The sequence below is a fragment of the Pinus tabuliformis genome, chromosome 9 (assembly GCF_031772625.1).
Source record: "Pinus tabuliformis cultivar Carrire ecotype Pingquan chromosome 9, CPIR1, whole genome shotgun sequence".
NCBI classification, from domain to species: domain Eukaryota; kingdom Viridiplantae; phylum Streptophyta; class Pinopsida; order Pinales; family Pinaceae; genus Pinus; species Pinus tabuliformis.
In genome coordinates this window covers 34786384-34803252 of record NC_142307.1, presented here as the reverse complement: position 1 = coordinate 34803252, position 16869 = coordinate 34786384, and the positions used below count along the sequence as shown (strand labels likewise).

General features: G+C 39.8%; 1 pseudogene; it reads right to left on the bottom strand.

Annotated features, from left to right (window-relative positions):
- Nucleotides 1-8771: 8771 nt before the first annotated feature.
- LOC149147006 (DNA damage-binding protein 1 pseudogene) lies at nucleotides 8772-12118 on the bottom strand (annotated as a pseudogene).
- Nucleotides 12119-16869: the final 4751 nt, after the last annotated feature.

Below are 16869 nucleotides of genomic sequence, written 5' to 3'. Positions count from 1 at the left end.
CAGATAGAGGGGATCGATTATGAGGAGACTTTTGCACTTGTCGCAAGGTATTCTTCCATACGGACGATTCTTGCTCTCTCAGCGCAGATGGGATGGCACATTCATCAGATGGATGTGAAGACTGCGTTCCTCAATGGAGTCATTGAGGAGGAGGTGTACATTGAGCAGCCCGAAGGCTTTGAGGTCTTCAACAGTGAGTCACATGTGTGAAGGCTCAAGAGAGCATTGTATGGGTTGAAGCAAGCACCACGTGCTTGGTACACACGGATAGACAACTATTTCACAGGACTTGGATTCTCCAAGAGCGAGGCGGATCCTAACCTATACCAGATTGTGGTGGAGGGTAAGTTGCTTATCATTGTATTGTATGTTGATGATTTGATTCTAACGAGTGATGAGCTGTTGATACTGTCATGCAAGAAGGATCTTGCTACAGAGTTTGAGATGAAGGACTTGGGCCTCCTTCACTATTTCCTAGGATTGGAAATATGGCAGCGCAGTGGTGGACTGTTTGTTTCTCAGGGCAAGTATGCTCGGGAGATACTGGAGAAGTTTAACATGCATGGCTGCAAGCCTGTTGATACTCCTCTTCTTGGAGGTTGGAGGAAGGAGGATGCCACTTCGGGAGAAGAAGTGGATGCCACTGTTTATCGACAGTTGGTGGGGTCGCTGATGTATTTGGTCAATACACGACCTGATATATGCTATGCAGTTAACCAGCTTTCACAAGCTATGGTTAAGCCTACCAAGCTCTTCTGGAAGGCGGGCAAGCATGTATTGCGCTACTTGAGAGGCACATCGGGATATGGTTTGTGGTACAGAAAGGAGGATGATGTGAAGCTATGTCGCTTCACGGATGCAGATTGGGCAGGGAGCCCAACAGACAGAAGGAGCACATCAGGAGGGGTCTTCAGTATTGGATCGACAACAGTTTCTTGGTACAGCAGGAAGCAGAGATTCGTGGCACTCAGTTCAGCGGAGGCTGAGTATATGGCAGCAAGTTTGGCTGCATGCGAGGCTATATGGATGAGGAAGATCCTGGTTGGTTTGTTCGGTTCTCATTTGGATCCTACTGTGATTTACTGTGATAACCAGAGTTGCATTAAACTCTTGGCTAATCCTGTATTTCATGATAGATCTAAGCATATTGACATCAGGTACCATCATATCAGAGATTGTGTGCAGCGGAGGATCATGTTGCTTTCATACATTCCAACAGAGGATCAGGATGCTAATATTCTGACGAAGGCTCTCACCAGGAGCAAATTTGAGTACCACCGAGGCAGGATAGGGGTTGCTGATAATCCATATCTTGTCGAGAGGGAGTGTTGGTATTGCAACAAGATGATGGAGCTTAGTGAAAAGAGTCGCCTTCACTAAGTGGGCCCGCAGAAAAATTATGGCGCAAGTTCTATTTTTTATCATAGTGTGAGTGATCACAGTGTGAGTGATCACAGTGTGAGTGATCACAATGTGGGTGACCAAAGTGTGGGTGACCACAGTGTCGGTGATCAAAGTCTATTTTTAGACTGGCTGTCAAAAATAGAAAAGTCAAATATTATTGTCTCATAATAATATTTGGACTATAAACTTGATCTTATTCTCTTGGAGCACTTCAGTTTGAGCTACAGATGTGGCCCATGCAGCTGTCAGAAGGAAGTACGCTTTTCTTATGAGTCAGTTGAGTTGTTGCATGCATGACTTCAGTTGGAACTCAATCAGTTGAGTTTGGTGGAGTTGATTGTGGAGTTGATGGAGTTGTGTTCAGTTTGACTTGGTTAAACTAGTTGTAGTTAGTCTAACTGAAAATAGACTAATGATGAGTTGTTAAACTAATTATTAACTCATAATACAACTATAGAATACATCAGTTAACTCAGTTGCATGTCAGTGCATGTTCAGTTCAGCAGGGACAGGTGTTAGAGAATCAGATTGCTATCAGTTGTGACTATAGTTGTGCATTAGATCTTGCACAATCAAGGGATTGAGTATGCCAATGATTTTGCTCATGTATTTTCCCAGTTTGTAGCTTCTGCTCACATCTTACACATTGTGAGTGATTCTTTGGAGGTGAAATACGAGTTTGGTAGACCATTCTCATTCATTCTTGAGCAGGTATTGAGCAGTGGAGGCAGGCAAGCAGTGGAATAGATTTGGAGATCAGATCTTAGCTGTATTGTGTAACAGGTGGAGCTGGTACTGGATTGCTTGTGATAAGCATTGTACTTTGTAATGTTACATGGTCTCAATCATTAATATACAGATAGTGTGGGGTTTTTAGCGAGATGCTTTCCCTGGGTTACATGCTGTGTTAATGTGTGAATGCTCTTGATGTTTTATTGTTATTGATGCTGCTATATTGATGATCAACGTAGAGGAGCTTATGTATTGTGTATGTATTCCGCAATAGTACATGATCAGGATAATATCTGTTGAATATGTGTTAAATTATTCAAAATTTCTACAGGCACCACTTCAGACAATCATGGAGGAGACACGAGAAAGAGAAGAAGGAGAACTTGTAGCGGAAAATAGTTTGAAGGGGGTTGGGGATGAAGTTACCCTGCCAAAGTTTGCACCTGTCACTGAAGCACCTCCAAGTAGCCTGCAAAAAGGTATGGATTGTGTTTTCACTCAGAATTTATCCCAAACTCTATCCTGGGTTGAAGAGTGCAGCAGCCAGGAAACTGATTCCAACAAGAAAGCTGGAAGACCAAATAAAAGGACACAGAGAGAAAGCGAAGCAGAACTAAACAAAACGTTGGGGAATCAAACAGTCATTCAGAAATTCTGAAAGGAAAAAAATCGAAAAAAGAAGGAAAGGACAATGGTCGCTCCCCCTCCACCCACAAATTATGAAAGTAATATCTTGGAACATAAGGGGGCTAGGAAACTCTTCTAAAATCCTAGCGGTCAGAGACATAATAAAACAAGAATGCCCATCAATAGTATTTCTTCAAGAAACAAAGTTAGAAGAAGTGGAAATTATGAAAGCAGCTAGGAAATTCTGGAGAGACAGCACGGGGTCAACTCAATCCTTCAAAGGAGCCTTAGGAGGACTAGGCATATTTTGGTTGAACAAGAAATTTACTCTCATTTATGAAATTAAGACAAAATCTTGGATAATGTCTCTTTTGGAAGATAAGGAGACAGGGGAAAGATTACCCTTCATAAATATCTATGTTCCAGTGCTATATGGTGACAAGGAAAACTTTTGGGCCTCATTAGAGACGTTAAAGGAAGAGAATTATCACATTAACAATATAATGGGAGGGGGCTTCAACACAGTACTAAATATGACAGAAAAAAGAGGAGGGTGTGCGATCAAGGATCCCTTTAGAGATAGAATGGAGGAAATTATGGAACAATGTGATCTAATTGATATCAAACCTAAGATCGAGAAATACACTTGGTCTAATAGAAGGGTCGTTGATCACTACATTGTTGCTCGTTTAGACAAGTTCTTGTTGCATAGTAATTGGCTCCTCAATGGGCTGGACTGCACCTCATCTATCGAATCTCAGGGAGATTCAGATCATCACACATCATGATCGCTATGGAAAAGGTAGAAAACCTTGGGTCGTTTCCATTTAAATTTAATGCAGATTGGTGCCAAGGTAAAAAAGTTTGGAATATGATAAAGCAAACCTAGACTCACCAAATTCAAGGCTCACCCAACTTTCTCTGGGAATCTAAGTTAAAAAAATGTCAAGAATGATTTTAGGAACTCGCTCAAAGAAAAATATCAGCCTTTAGGGAAAAAAAGAAAAGAGAGAGTCCAAGAATTAGAAGAACACTATAATATGATAGAGAAAAGTCATATCGAAGATTCACATATTCAAAAAGAAAAAGATCTCTCCACTCAAATATTTAGTCTAAGTAGGTAAGAGGAAAAATTGTGGAGGCTCAAATCTCGTAGTCTTTGGTTGAAAGCTGGGGACTTTAATACTTCCTACTTCCACAAACAAGCAATGGCTCGAGAGAACAGGAATAGAATCAAGGAAATACAGTCAGCACCTCATCAAAAATTGAAAAGGAGGCATATAATCACTTCAAAACACTCCTTAATCTAGATTGCAATTCTTTATATGGTGTTCCTAAATTCCTTCAGACATTACCCCAGGTTGTCTCTCCACTCTCTAACGTGTCTCTTTCTAGTGTAATTTCAGAAGATGAAGTTCGAAGTGCGATATGGCATTTGGAACTTGAGAAGGCTCTAGGACTAGATGGATTTTCTATCAATTTTTATCATTTATTTTGGAATGTCATAAAAAAGACCTCATTAAAATATTGAACTATTGCAGAGTTAAAAAGAAACTGGGGGGTAGCACCAATTTTGCCTTTCTCACCCTAATCCCAAAAGAAGTTAATCCCACCTCCTTTTCCAGATCTCATCCTATCTCGCTTTGCAACTCCTCCTATAAAATCTTGACGGAAATCATTGCCAATAGAATTAAACCCTTGCTTCCTTCCATTATCTTTGAGAACCAAGGAGGTTTTATGCAACATCGAAATATTCTAGATAATATCATCTTGGTACAAGAAGCAATGCACTCAAGAAAAGAAGTGGGAGAAGCTGGAATGATTATCAAATTGGATATGGAAAATGCGTTTGATCGGGTAAATCACTCCTTCCTCTTCATTGGCATGGAAAAATTAGGTTTTAGTAATGATTCCATCTCTTGGATCAAAGCTTGTATTGGTTCTCCCTGGATCGCCCCTCTTATCAATGGGCGACATGCCCCCTTCTTTACTGCGTCAAGTGGGTTACGCCAAGGATGCCCCCTCTCACCTCTTCTTTATATAATCATGGTTGAATCTCTAAGTAGCAATATAGAGGTTGGGCGGTTGGATGGATCCCTCCCGGGCTTAATATTGCAAGAAATGTTAGAGGAATTAATCACTCCCAGTTTGCAGATACTCTTTTGATTGGAGTAGCCTCTTTAGTGATAGCAACAAGATGCAAAAAAAATTCTAGATGGGTTTTTGTTTCTTTCTGGGGGATTGATCAACAATTTGAAATGTCAATTAATTGGCTGGAATTTCCAAGGGGATTCGTTGAATGCAATAGGTCAGTTTTTGGGCATCCCTATGGATATTCGTAGTTCCTCCTTCAAATATCTTGGGATTCCTATCTCACTAAAACAAACATCAGTGGAAGAATGGGAAAATGTACTTCAAAAAATCAGGAACATAGTGCACTCATGGGGAGTTAGATGGCTTAATCTGGCTAGGAGAGTTACTCTAATTAAATCTATACTTTCCTCCCTTCCAGTTTATTTGGGTGTTGGCATCTTAGCACCAGGCTACATCAATCAACAAATAAGCAAGCTCATCAGAAAATTCTTATGGCAAGGAGGAAAGGGTAACGAGTGTAAATTCCACCTAGTGAATTGGAATTTGGTTAAGCAACCTAAGAATTTGGGAGGATTGGCAATAAAGGATCCTGAACTAATGAATATGGCATTGGGGGCTAAACTGGTATGGAGGCTCCTCTTGATTCCAATGAGTTGTGGAAAAAAGCCTTTATTAGAAAATATTTCCACAAAAATCACCTCATTAGGTCGGAGGATGAAACTTGGGAAAGGAAAGGATCAAAAATTTGGAGGTTGGCAAAGCCTCATCCTCCCTCATTCTGAACCATCTTGGTTTGCTTCTTGGTAATGGGAAACGCATTCTCATTGGATCCAATTGTGCTAATAGTAATGATCTTGCTCTTTTGGGATGGTTGGTTGAGCATGGGTTCTCCCATCTTCCTGATATATCCATCTGGGATCATCCGGGTGTGTGGTGTGGGTGGCTCCCTCTGGAATTGCCCGGTCACATTCTCATTCATTGGAATCCTCTGATCGAAAGTCTTAATGGGTTTGCTCCAATTATTACTAGCAAACTAGACAGACATGTTTGGTTGGGATGAAAAGCTAAAAAATATAGTGTTAAAGATGGCTATGTTCTTTTAACCAAAACTCCCTTCCACCTTCTAAATTATGGGGGAAAATCTAGAATGGCGATGGTCTACCTAAGGTAAACATTTTCTGTTGGGAATTGGTTCATGATAAAATCTTGACGGCAGAAAATTTAAAGAAGAGGAAAATTAGCGGTCCCTCCTATTGCATCTTGTGTGGCAATGTGGAGGAAACAATCAAGCACTTATTTTTCTATTGTCCCTTTACGATGGAAGCCTGGAACTATGCTCTAGCACCTTTGGCCTCCATTTCCCAAGTTGCAGATGATTGGAGTGATATGTTTATTCATTGGAAACATAAATTCCCTTGTTCTCCAAATTCTTTGTTAAGGCGATTTTGGATGGCAATCCCTAAATGTATGTGTTGGTCGATATGCTTGTGTCGTAATCAGATTATCTTTCAAAATCAACGACATAGCTCTGAAACTACAACAATAAAAGGAATGACGCTTCTATTTGAGGTCATATCCTCCCAGGGATTCGATGCTTCGGATATGAAAGAGATATATAGTTCTGAAAAACGTTGGCTCGAGATCTCCTCCCCCATCCACAAATCTCCTTGCTTAAGGTCCTATGAAATACCGAAATTTTGTATTAGATTGAAAGACGATGAATTTACTAAATGGCAAAGGAAAGTCAAGAACAATCAACTGTATTTTGATGGAGCTTCGAAAGGTAACTCTGGGAGGCTGAAGCAGGAGGGGTAATCATCAACCTTGAAGAAAAACCAAAAGTAAAGTATGCATGTGATATTGGAATTACGACCAACAATCAAGCAGAATCTCTTCACTCTAGCAATGATTGAAAATAATTTTGGATATTGGTATCAAAACTTTGTATATAGTTGGCGATTCCATGATGATCATCCAAAAATGTATTAAGCTTCTCAAGAATGTCACTCTCCTAGAAGATGAAACCTCCTCAATCATGGTAAGGATTACATATTTGTTATAAAAAATTGAAAAAGTTCATCTATTCCACGTGTTGTGTGCCAAAACCATCTGGAAGATGGTTAGGCCAACGCGGGGGTGTTACTAGAACAAGGTCAAATTTGCAAAAACCAACATAATTCTTCATGTCACATCCTTTGAATGGATGCATCGGGACGAAGTTGTTTTGTGGTGGTACGGGTCGTCAGAGTATTAAGACGGTAGTTAAGAAGGCCATCTCCCCGAGGTGCCTATGCAAGATGGTAGTTAAGAAGGCCAACTCTCTGAGGTACCTTCGCAGTGTCTTGGTTGCAAGGTCAGTAGGTGGTGAGTTAATGCACGGGTGTGGTGTCGTCGGAAGGCAAATCATGTACGTTGACAGGTGGGTGTTGAAGCATCGGTTACTCGTCGGAATTTGTAATATAACTACTTCTCCTGGGGATGAAGGAACCATCATATTACGATCATGGGTTCTGGTGGTGGAAAATATGGAAGGAATAGGCATTGACAAGACTCTGCATTGTCACGCATTTATGAAGGACAAGATCGGGAGGAATGTTGGGATTGATCAGGCTGTTATATATTTTAGTTGGCTTCAGTCAGTTAATCAAAATATTTTCATTGTTCAAAGGTGTATAGCTGCAAATATGTCCTATGCACGAAATGGCAGTGGGGGAGGTTTAGGGCTTGGAAACTTGGGGTTTGGTCATGGCGCGGGGCATGGAAGTGTTGATAATTTGGTGGAGAGCTCCTATAAACAAGTAGTAAAGGATATTGTCAAGGAATTGAATGAAAATATGGTTGTTATTTACGCCCAATTATCTGGTTTGGGAAAATACTTGGAATTAATGCAGAAGGCAGGGGCATAGATGTATTGAGTGTTCAATAGAAAAATAGATTCCTATATTCACAATTGGTAACTCAAAACAAATAACTACAACAAACCAACAACAGCAGATAAAAATAATTGAAAGGTAACCCAAAAAACATATTCAATATATGGTAACTCAAAATCATTTCTCCTAAGATAATTCTATATTTTTGTGAAAGCTTTCCATAAACCATTACTTAACCGGTCCATAAATATAGATGATCTGAAAATACATATAAAAATAATTGAAATGTAACTCCTTCAAAAACATATTCCTATATTGACAAATGGCAACTCAAAACAAATAACTACAACAAACAAACAACAAAAGATAAAAATAATTGAAATGTAACCCAAAAAACATATTCAATATATGGCAACTCAAAAAGATTTCTCCTAACATAATTCTATATTTCAATTATTTTTGTGAAAGAATTCCATAAACCATTACTTAACCAGCCCATAAATATAGATGATCTGAAAATACATATAAAAATAATTGAAATGTAACTCCAGAAAACATATTCCTATATTGACAAATGGTAACTCAAAACAAATAACTAAAACAACAGATAAAAATAATTGAAAGGTAACCTAAAAAACATATTCAATATATGGTAACTCAAAATCATTTCTCCTAAGATAATTCTATATTTTTGTGAAAGATTTCCATAAACCATTACTTAACCCGTCCATAAATATAGATGATTTGAAAATACAGATAAAAATGATTGAAATATAACCCCATAAAAAATATTCCTATATTGACAAATGATGACTCAACAAATAACAACAACAGATAAAAATAATTGAAATGTAACACAAAAAACATATTCAATAAATGGTAATTCTATATTTCAATTATTGAAATATAACCCAAAAACATATTCATTATATGCAACTCAAAACCAGTTCTCCTAACCAATTACTACAACAAACAAACCGCAAGCAAAATAATTTTTTCTATTTCAAAAGTACATTGGATTAAAAAATAGAATAAAAGATATCAATGTAACCTGGCAAGGTATTCCACCATTTTGCATAACTCATCAATAGGAATGGTCATGGCAGTTGCAATTTCGCTCATCCTTTGGCTGTTGAGATCCAGAAAAGACTCAATCAAATCGCCATCCAGCAACTGTTTCACATTTCTTGTGTGACCAGTGTTGAATGACCTCCACTGCTCATGGTTTAAGCCTCCTACTCCTCTTATTACGTTCACAAGATGCATTTGCAGCTTTTGAAGAATTTGATATTGCTCCTCTGGAAGTGATGCAATAAGACCAATCATACCATTAGTTGTTCCAAATATTACTGTAGGAATGGTATTTCCATACAAGGGCAAGGGCTGAGCTAAAGATGCACGCCTGAACTGGTTAACAAGAGCTCCAAGATGGTATTCACCTTCATGTTTCAATTTTCTTTCCTCTTCCCAATCAATTGCAGCATCGTTCTTTTTCTTCACCACAAAAAAGTTGAAATCGTTCTGATCTATACCAACGTACGTATCAACATCCAGAAATTCTACAACAGTCATGTAGTTTACACTATAATCGTGAGCCTTCTCTTCTAATATGCCTCCCCTCTCATCAATATTCTTGTATACCAACAAATACATAGATTGTACACAATCACCAACTAAGATAAAATCCCCACGAGTTTTTACACAGAGTGCAAGCACATGCCCGGTATGTCCACATTCAAACTCCAGCTCCCTGGAAACATCATCACAGATCATCCATTTGTACAAGTCAATCTTTTCGTTGATTCCTGCAACTAATTTTCCATTAAAAGCATTGAGATTGTATACAGCTCCCTTTGTCTCCTTCTCTGTAACCAGACGCAGTTGTCTGTTTCCAACCAAAAAGACCAAAATTCGGCCCTTCTTACATATATTTTCCTGATCAGGATACCGATAAGCTGTCCCAACACAACAATAGACAGTGTTATGATCATCTGTAAATGAGCAACTGAGGATTGAACAACCTTCTTCATACATATCCAGTGGATATGATGAAATATTTTCAAATGTCTTTTCATCTAAGAGACGAATGAAGTGTTTTTGCATTTCATCATAACCATACTTCATGCTGCAGATGGCAAATGTTCCAGACTTGTCTTGATAGCAAATACGATATGGGTGTTCCTCGAGATGAACTGATGAGATGTAAATATTCTGAATATTATCGATTGAACCAAAAGAAAGCATGTCTTCCTTTACAACCACAATGTTGTTAGGGAAAGATTTTGAATGGAAAGAACACATATGATTAACTTCTCCCACACTCACATTACTATACGCCAACCTCAGGTTACTACTGCAAATAACTGTGGCCCTGTCACCTAACGCTAACACATGCGTTGCATTCTCATGACGAAAAGTCCTCAGATTTATTCCTTTGCTACCCAAGGAAATCTTTTTCTTTTCCCCGTCAGAAAGCTCCCCACTGCTCACATTCAATGTTAGGTTATATAAGTGCCCATCCCCAAGCCCACACAGCAAGTATGAAATCCCTTCAAATTTACAAAATAAAACAGACCGGGTAACAACATTCTCGGCAAATTGGAGACTTTGAATGAGTTTCAGATCAGGAAGAGAATAAATTCTGATACTTTGGTCTTTCCATAGTCCAACAGCTGCCAATTCACTCCGTTTACTATCCTGACCAATAGGAGTTATGTCCATGCAAGATACATCATACTCAATCTTTTTATGTCCCTTCAGTGTTAGGGATCCCTCTCCAATTTCCAAGTAGACAATATTACACCCTCGAGTGGCCAACAAAACCTGGGTAGCACTACCTGTGGCTACTGTATAGACAATCCTGTGGCGGTGGGGGCTCTCCATTCAGACAATAGCTGTCCAGAAGACGCACTCATTAATCTCACAGGACTTGCTGTTACCTGAACAAGCTGGTCATGAATAGCATCTTGACAGAATAAGGAAGGAGCATGAAGGACAAATCCTTGTATTTCATGTGTTTCTTCTAGCTCATCATTTGAGTTAATGGCAAGTACACGAGTCTCACCAAGAAAGCTCAGCACCAAATAAGTGTCGAAATCGTCACGAGTCGAAGAAGCTCGTAATGGCCACATTCCCTTTACATCTGCAAACTCTGCAGCTGCATGCTCGTTGATTCGTATGCCACTCCTGAGAATGCGAAGGCAACCATGGTTGAATCCTCCAGAAAAAGTCACGACGTGTTCTTGTCCACCATGATCAACAACACAAAAGTCCACGATTGGACCAAGGTTAACATATGTTTCCACAACTGAAAATCCCACTGATCCATATATAGAATCCGGGGGAAGATGCAGTTTGACAAGTTGTGAATCTCCTTCATCAGACCCAATGTACACAAATCCATTCTCTAAATAACAGATTGTTGAAGCAACAGATGTGTCACCTAGCAGATCTATATTGAGACCAGTAACCGTTCCCTTTTCATGAATGAGAGAAAGCAAGTGAAGGTGACCCATGTGGTCACCGAGCAGATATTGAGAATCATGGACTTTGGCATAAGCCTGAATGATAGTCATTGAGTTGGGTGTGGGAACAACTTTGAATACTACAGAGGGAGAGGGACTGAAATAAGCAATGGTCTTCTCACCAATAATAATAACACCTCCAAAAGGCATGGGAACAGGTATTAACATACGGGCACCATGGTCTAAATTGGGCACAGACCAGGGCATCTCCTTAAAATCCCTGCCTTTTACATCTACCTCGTATGTTCTTACTTGCAGTTCATCTCCATTCATACAACTGAGTTGTTGTTGGTATAGCACAACAATTGTGGGCTTTGAACAACCATACAAGAACTTGATATCCACAACTTCAACAGTTCTGTCCAGCATGATATCGAAAGCGTGTGTAACTCCTGCAACACCATCATATGCTAAAATTGTAAATACGCCATCATAGAGGTGGAGTCCAATGACTCGACAATCCGGATCAACCATACCAATCTCATGTCCACTCTTGACAGGGATCGCATAAAAATCCCAGACATTTGCGACAAAATCCCAGACATTTGCGACAGCCCTGGTAATAAGCTCACGGCCCCCGTTATTATTCCACTGAACAACACTCAACTTGTATTCTTCTGTGGAAATAACAAGAGAATCCTACTGCTCCCCAGCAGGTCGGAACAGTTCAAGCGCTGCGATTCGGCCATAGATTGGTACTTGTAGAACTTTTTGTAAACCCTGAGAGGAGAGAGAATGGATCTCAATCCAGGTGCTTTTTGCAATGATGAGATTAATGTCGCGAGGACCAGTAAAGTTGCCCACGCAACAATGAGTCACAGCAGTGGGCTTATGGACACTTACAACGTAGTTCCACATATTCATCTTCTACCCCTTGAAAAGAGCTAGCCTCGGGTTAACGGCAACAAGTGCTTCTGCTCTCTGATGGAAATTTCTGTTCATTTCAAACACACAAAAAAAAAAAAATAACACAGAGAACAACGCTCTGGTTTTCTACAGGATCTTTATTATAAAACAATAATAAAAACTGTTACAGAATTTGTCTTCCTCAACTCAGAGGGATTTACAACAGGAACTTCAGTTCCAGAACCTGAGTCCAATATCTCAGAAAACTAAATAGTTCAGCACTGTTGTGCGTTGCAAGAAGAAAAAGAACTTCTTGGCTAATACTCTCCACACTGCTCGTCTCTGCTCTTGCATTTTCTTTTATATATGGTGAAAAACACAAAATATCTTTTCAATACGTGTTGTTTTTCCCATACTTCCGTAAAAATAAAAAAATAGTAAAATTTTAGATTTCACCTACATTTACCAACCCTAGTAAATATCATTTATTACACGGCTCAAAATATCCTATTTGAATTTAATGCATGCTTATCACACCATCGCATCGCAAGAAGAGAAAGATGTGCCACCGCCTCTATAACCTTTAAATCATGCGATCTGCGATCGCATCGCAAATATCGCATCGCAGACAATACAACCATGCAGCGAAGGGTGACAAGGGAAAGTGCGATATGCGATCGCATCGCAGAAAAAAGATCTGCAGTTTGAAATTACCATTTCCAACACTCCCCTTTAATTTTAACTGCTGGGTTTTTTCTGCATACCCAGGCATTTCCTGAAATGATCAAAGCTTTTCTTTGCCAATGGTTTTGTCAGGATGTCAGCTAACTGTTCCTCTGTTCTGCAGTGCTGCAAAACAATCTCACCATTGTTAACCAATTCACGTATGAAGTGGAATTTGGTGTCAATGTGCTTTGTCCTTTTATGAAAAACAGAATTTTTAGACAATGCTATTGCCGAGCTATTGTCGCAGTAAATGGTTGTGCCATTTTCCTGTTCATGACACAAATCTCTGAGAACTCGTCTCAGCCATACTGCTTGGCATGCTGCTGTTGTTGCTGCCACATACTCTGCCTCTGCTGTTGACAAAGCCACAACTGGTTGCTTCTTGGAAGCCCATGAGATGGCTCCCGATCCCATATGAAACACATATCTCGATGTGCTTTTCCTATCATCAACACTTCCAGCCCAATCACTGTCAGTGTAACCTGTCAACATGAAACTTTCAGAAGAGGAGTATAAAATACCAAACCCCTTCGTTCCATTCACATACCTTAGAATCCTCTTGGCTGCCTGCCAATGAGTCTCTTTCGGTCTTTCCATAAATCTGGAAATTAAACTCACAGCGTGCATAATGTCCGGCCTAGTTGCAGTCAAGTACATAAGGCTGCCAACTATGCTCTTGTACAATTTTGGATCAAAATATTTGCTGCTGTCTTCTTTGGTCAATTTCAGCCCCACTACAGTTGGAGTCACAGCTGCCTTGCTGTTCTGCATGTTGAATCTCTTCAACACTGCTTCTACATATTTATCTTGAGAAATGAAAACACCATTTTCACTTTGGTCTACTTCAATTCCAAGAAAATATCTTAAGAAGCCCAAGTCAGTCATTTCAAATTCACTTTTCATGACTGCTTTAAAATCAGCAATGAGAGAAGCATCATTGCTAGTAAAAATCAGATCATCTACATATAAAACAACAATAAGTATCTTACCGTCATTATCCTTTATGTAGAGTGTGGGTTCACCATCACACTTTTCAAACCCATTCTCAATCAGGTAAGCGTCTATTCTGCTGTACCATGCTCTTGGAGCTTGCTTCAGCCCATAAAGAGCCTTTTTCAGTTTGCAGACTTTATGCTCTTGGCCTTCAACTTCATAGCCTGGAGGTTGTTCAACATAAACCTCTTCTTTTAATACTCCATTCAGGAATGCAGATTTAACATCCATCTGATAAATCTTCCACTTGTGTTGTGCTGCAATAGACAACACTGTTCTGACTGTTTCCATCCTTGCTACTGGTGCAAAGGTTTCATCATAGTCTTTGCCTTGTTGCTGCTTGTAGCCTTTCACAACAAGTCTTGCTTTGTGCCTGTCAATCTTGCCTTCAGCATTGCTTTTGGTCTTGTAGACCCACTTAACTCCAATGGCATCTTTGCCTACAGGGAGGTCCACTAACTCCCATGTTTTACTTTTCTCAATTGCACCAATTTCTTCATTCATTGCTTCAATCCATTTATCTTCATTTACAGCATCTTCAAAATGGACTGGGTCATCAACATGACAATATAAAGCGAATAATGAATTCAGACCGGTATTGTTACTTACCTCTCCTTGTTCATAAATCTCATTCAGATCTCTGAATCTTGGTCTTCTTGGTGTGCTTGGAGTTCCATCCGAACTTGAGGGTATTTCTGATCCCTGTGGTGTGCTTGGAGAAGCACTTCCTTGACTTCTTAAGGCTGTTCGGATTCCAGTTTGTGGTGTGGTTTGTTGTACTTGCTGTGGTGTAGGAGGAGCCATTAAGGAAGGATTATTTGCTGTTGTCCCTTCCTCTTCTTCTTCGTGAGACACAGTTGTCTTCACATTCACTGTCTTCTCTAAGCTTCCATCCCAAGCTTCATCTTCAATGAACTGCACATCTCTGCTTACTATTAGTTTCTTGGTGGATGGATTATAGAGTTTGTATGCTTTTGACTCATCACAATAGCCAATAAAGACACACTTCTCCCCCTTACTGTCAAGCTTCTTTCTTAGCTGATCCGGTACATGTGCATATGCCACACAACCGAATACTCTCATGTGAGTGACAGTTTGCTTTTGACCACTCCATGCCTCTTCTGGTATTCTGTTCATGACAGCTTTAGTTGGGCATCTATTCAAGATGTAAACTGCGCAAGTGACAGCTTCTGCCCAATACTCATGCGGCAAGTGCTTTGCCTTTAGCATACTTCTGACCATGTCAAGAATGGTCCTATTCTTTCTTTCAGCAACTCCGTTTTGCTGAGGTGTATACCTTGCGGTGAACTGTTTTTGTATGCCATTCTCTCTGCAAAAACGCAGAAAGTCTTGGGAGATGTACTCTCCTCCTCTATCTGTTCTGAGCACTTTGATATAATGCCCACATTGTTTTTCAACAAGAGTTTTGAAGTGGCGGAATTTCTCAAACACTTCACTCTTCTGTTTCAGCATATACACCCATGTCTTTCTGGTGTAATCATCAATAAAGGTTAAAACATATTTATTTCCGGCAAATGATGGTGTTTGCATCGGTCCACACACATCAGAATGAACAATTTCCAATGGTGCTTTTTCCCTTATACTCTTTCCTGCTGGAAAGCTTTCTCTGTGTTGCTTGCCCAAGATGCAGCCTTCACAAAGGCTGTCTGGTTTTTCGATCAATGGTAATCCCTTTACCATTCCCTTTCTGTGCAACAGATTCAAGCCTCCGAAATTGAGATGTCCAAATCTCAAATGCCACAACCAATTCACATCTTTCACTTGTTCCTGAAAGACTTCTTGTGTTACAGCCGCAATAGTTCTGCCTTCCTTCAAATCTGCCCTGAGTTTGAGAGGAAACATTCTATTGCTGGTCATCTGCACTTGTGCAATGATCTTCTTACTTGGAGGTATGTCTCTGATAGTACACAAGTCATCTTTGAAGAACACGTTGTAACCTTTGTTTATGAGCTGTCCAATGCTCAAAAGATTACATTTCAGACCAGGTACATAGTATACATCTGGCACAATCATCTGTTCTCCATTTTTTGCTCGGATACTGACTCTGCCCTTACCCTTGACAGATATCGTATCATCAGTCCCTGTTGTTACCTCAGATTTCACATTTTCATCCAGATTGGCAAACATTGCAATATTTCCAGTCATGTGATTACTACAACCTGAGTCTAAGAACCAAAAATTTTCTTGTTTGTCTTGTGCTATGTTACATGTTAAAAACACGTTCTTTGGGTTCTTATCTTCTTCATTTGCAAAATTAGCATTTTGCCTATTATTCATGTCACTTTGCTTTTTCCTACATTCATTGACATAGTGCCCATATTTCTTACAATAATGACATTGGACTTGGGATTTGTCATACCTTTGTCCATGAGCTTGCTGTTTGCTTGAACCTTCATCTTGGTTCTGATTGCAGCTCCTTCCGCTTGTGCTTGCAGGATAATTTCTGCCTCTGTTTTGGCTTCTTCCACGACCTCTGTTATTTGCTCTGCCTCGACCTTTTCCTTGGCCAAAAGACATCTGAGTCTTAAATGCTTGCTCAAAAGAGGAATCTGTTCCTCTACTCAGTCTGTGTTCATGAGACAAAAGAGAAGCACTCAGCTCATCTACCGTGAACTGTGAGAGATCCTTTGTTTCTTCTATTGCTACCACAATAGATTCAAACCTTGAGGGTAAGCATCTCAAGATTTTCTCTACAATCCTTCTTTCTTCAAGAATCTCACCATGAGATCTTATCTGGGTTATTAAGCCAATAACCTGAGTGAAGAATGAATCTATTGTTTCAGATTCCTTCATGCTGAGATTTTCAAAGTCTCTCCTCAACATCTACAACTTTGCAGTCTTCACCTTCTCCATGCCTTGATAGGCAGTTTGGAGAATATCCCATGCCTCTTTGGATTTTATTGCTGCTGCAATCCGCGGAAAAACACTTTCATGCACTGATTGGAAGAGGAAAAAGAGGGCTTTGGCATCCTTCTTCTTGTCACTCTTCAACTGGTCTCTTTCTGCTGCTGTCAAAGCAGCCAACGCTG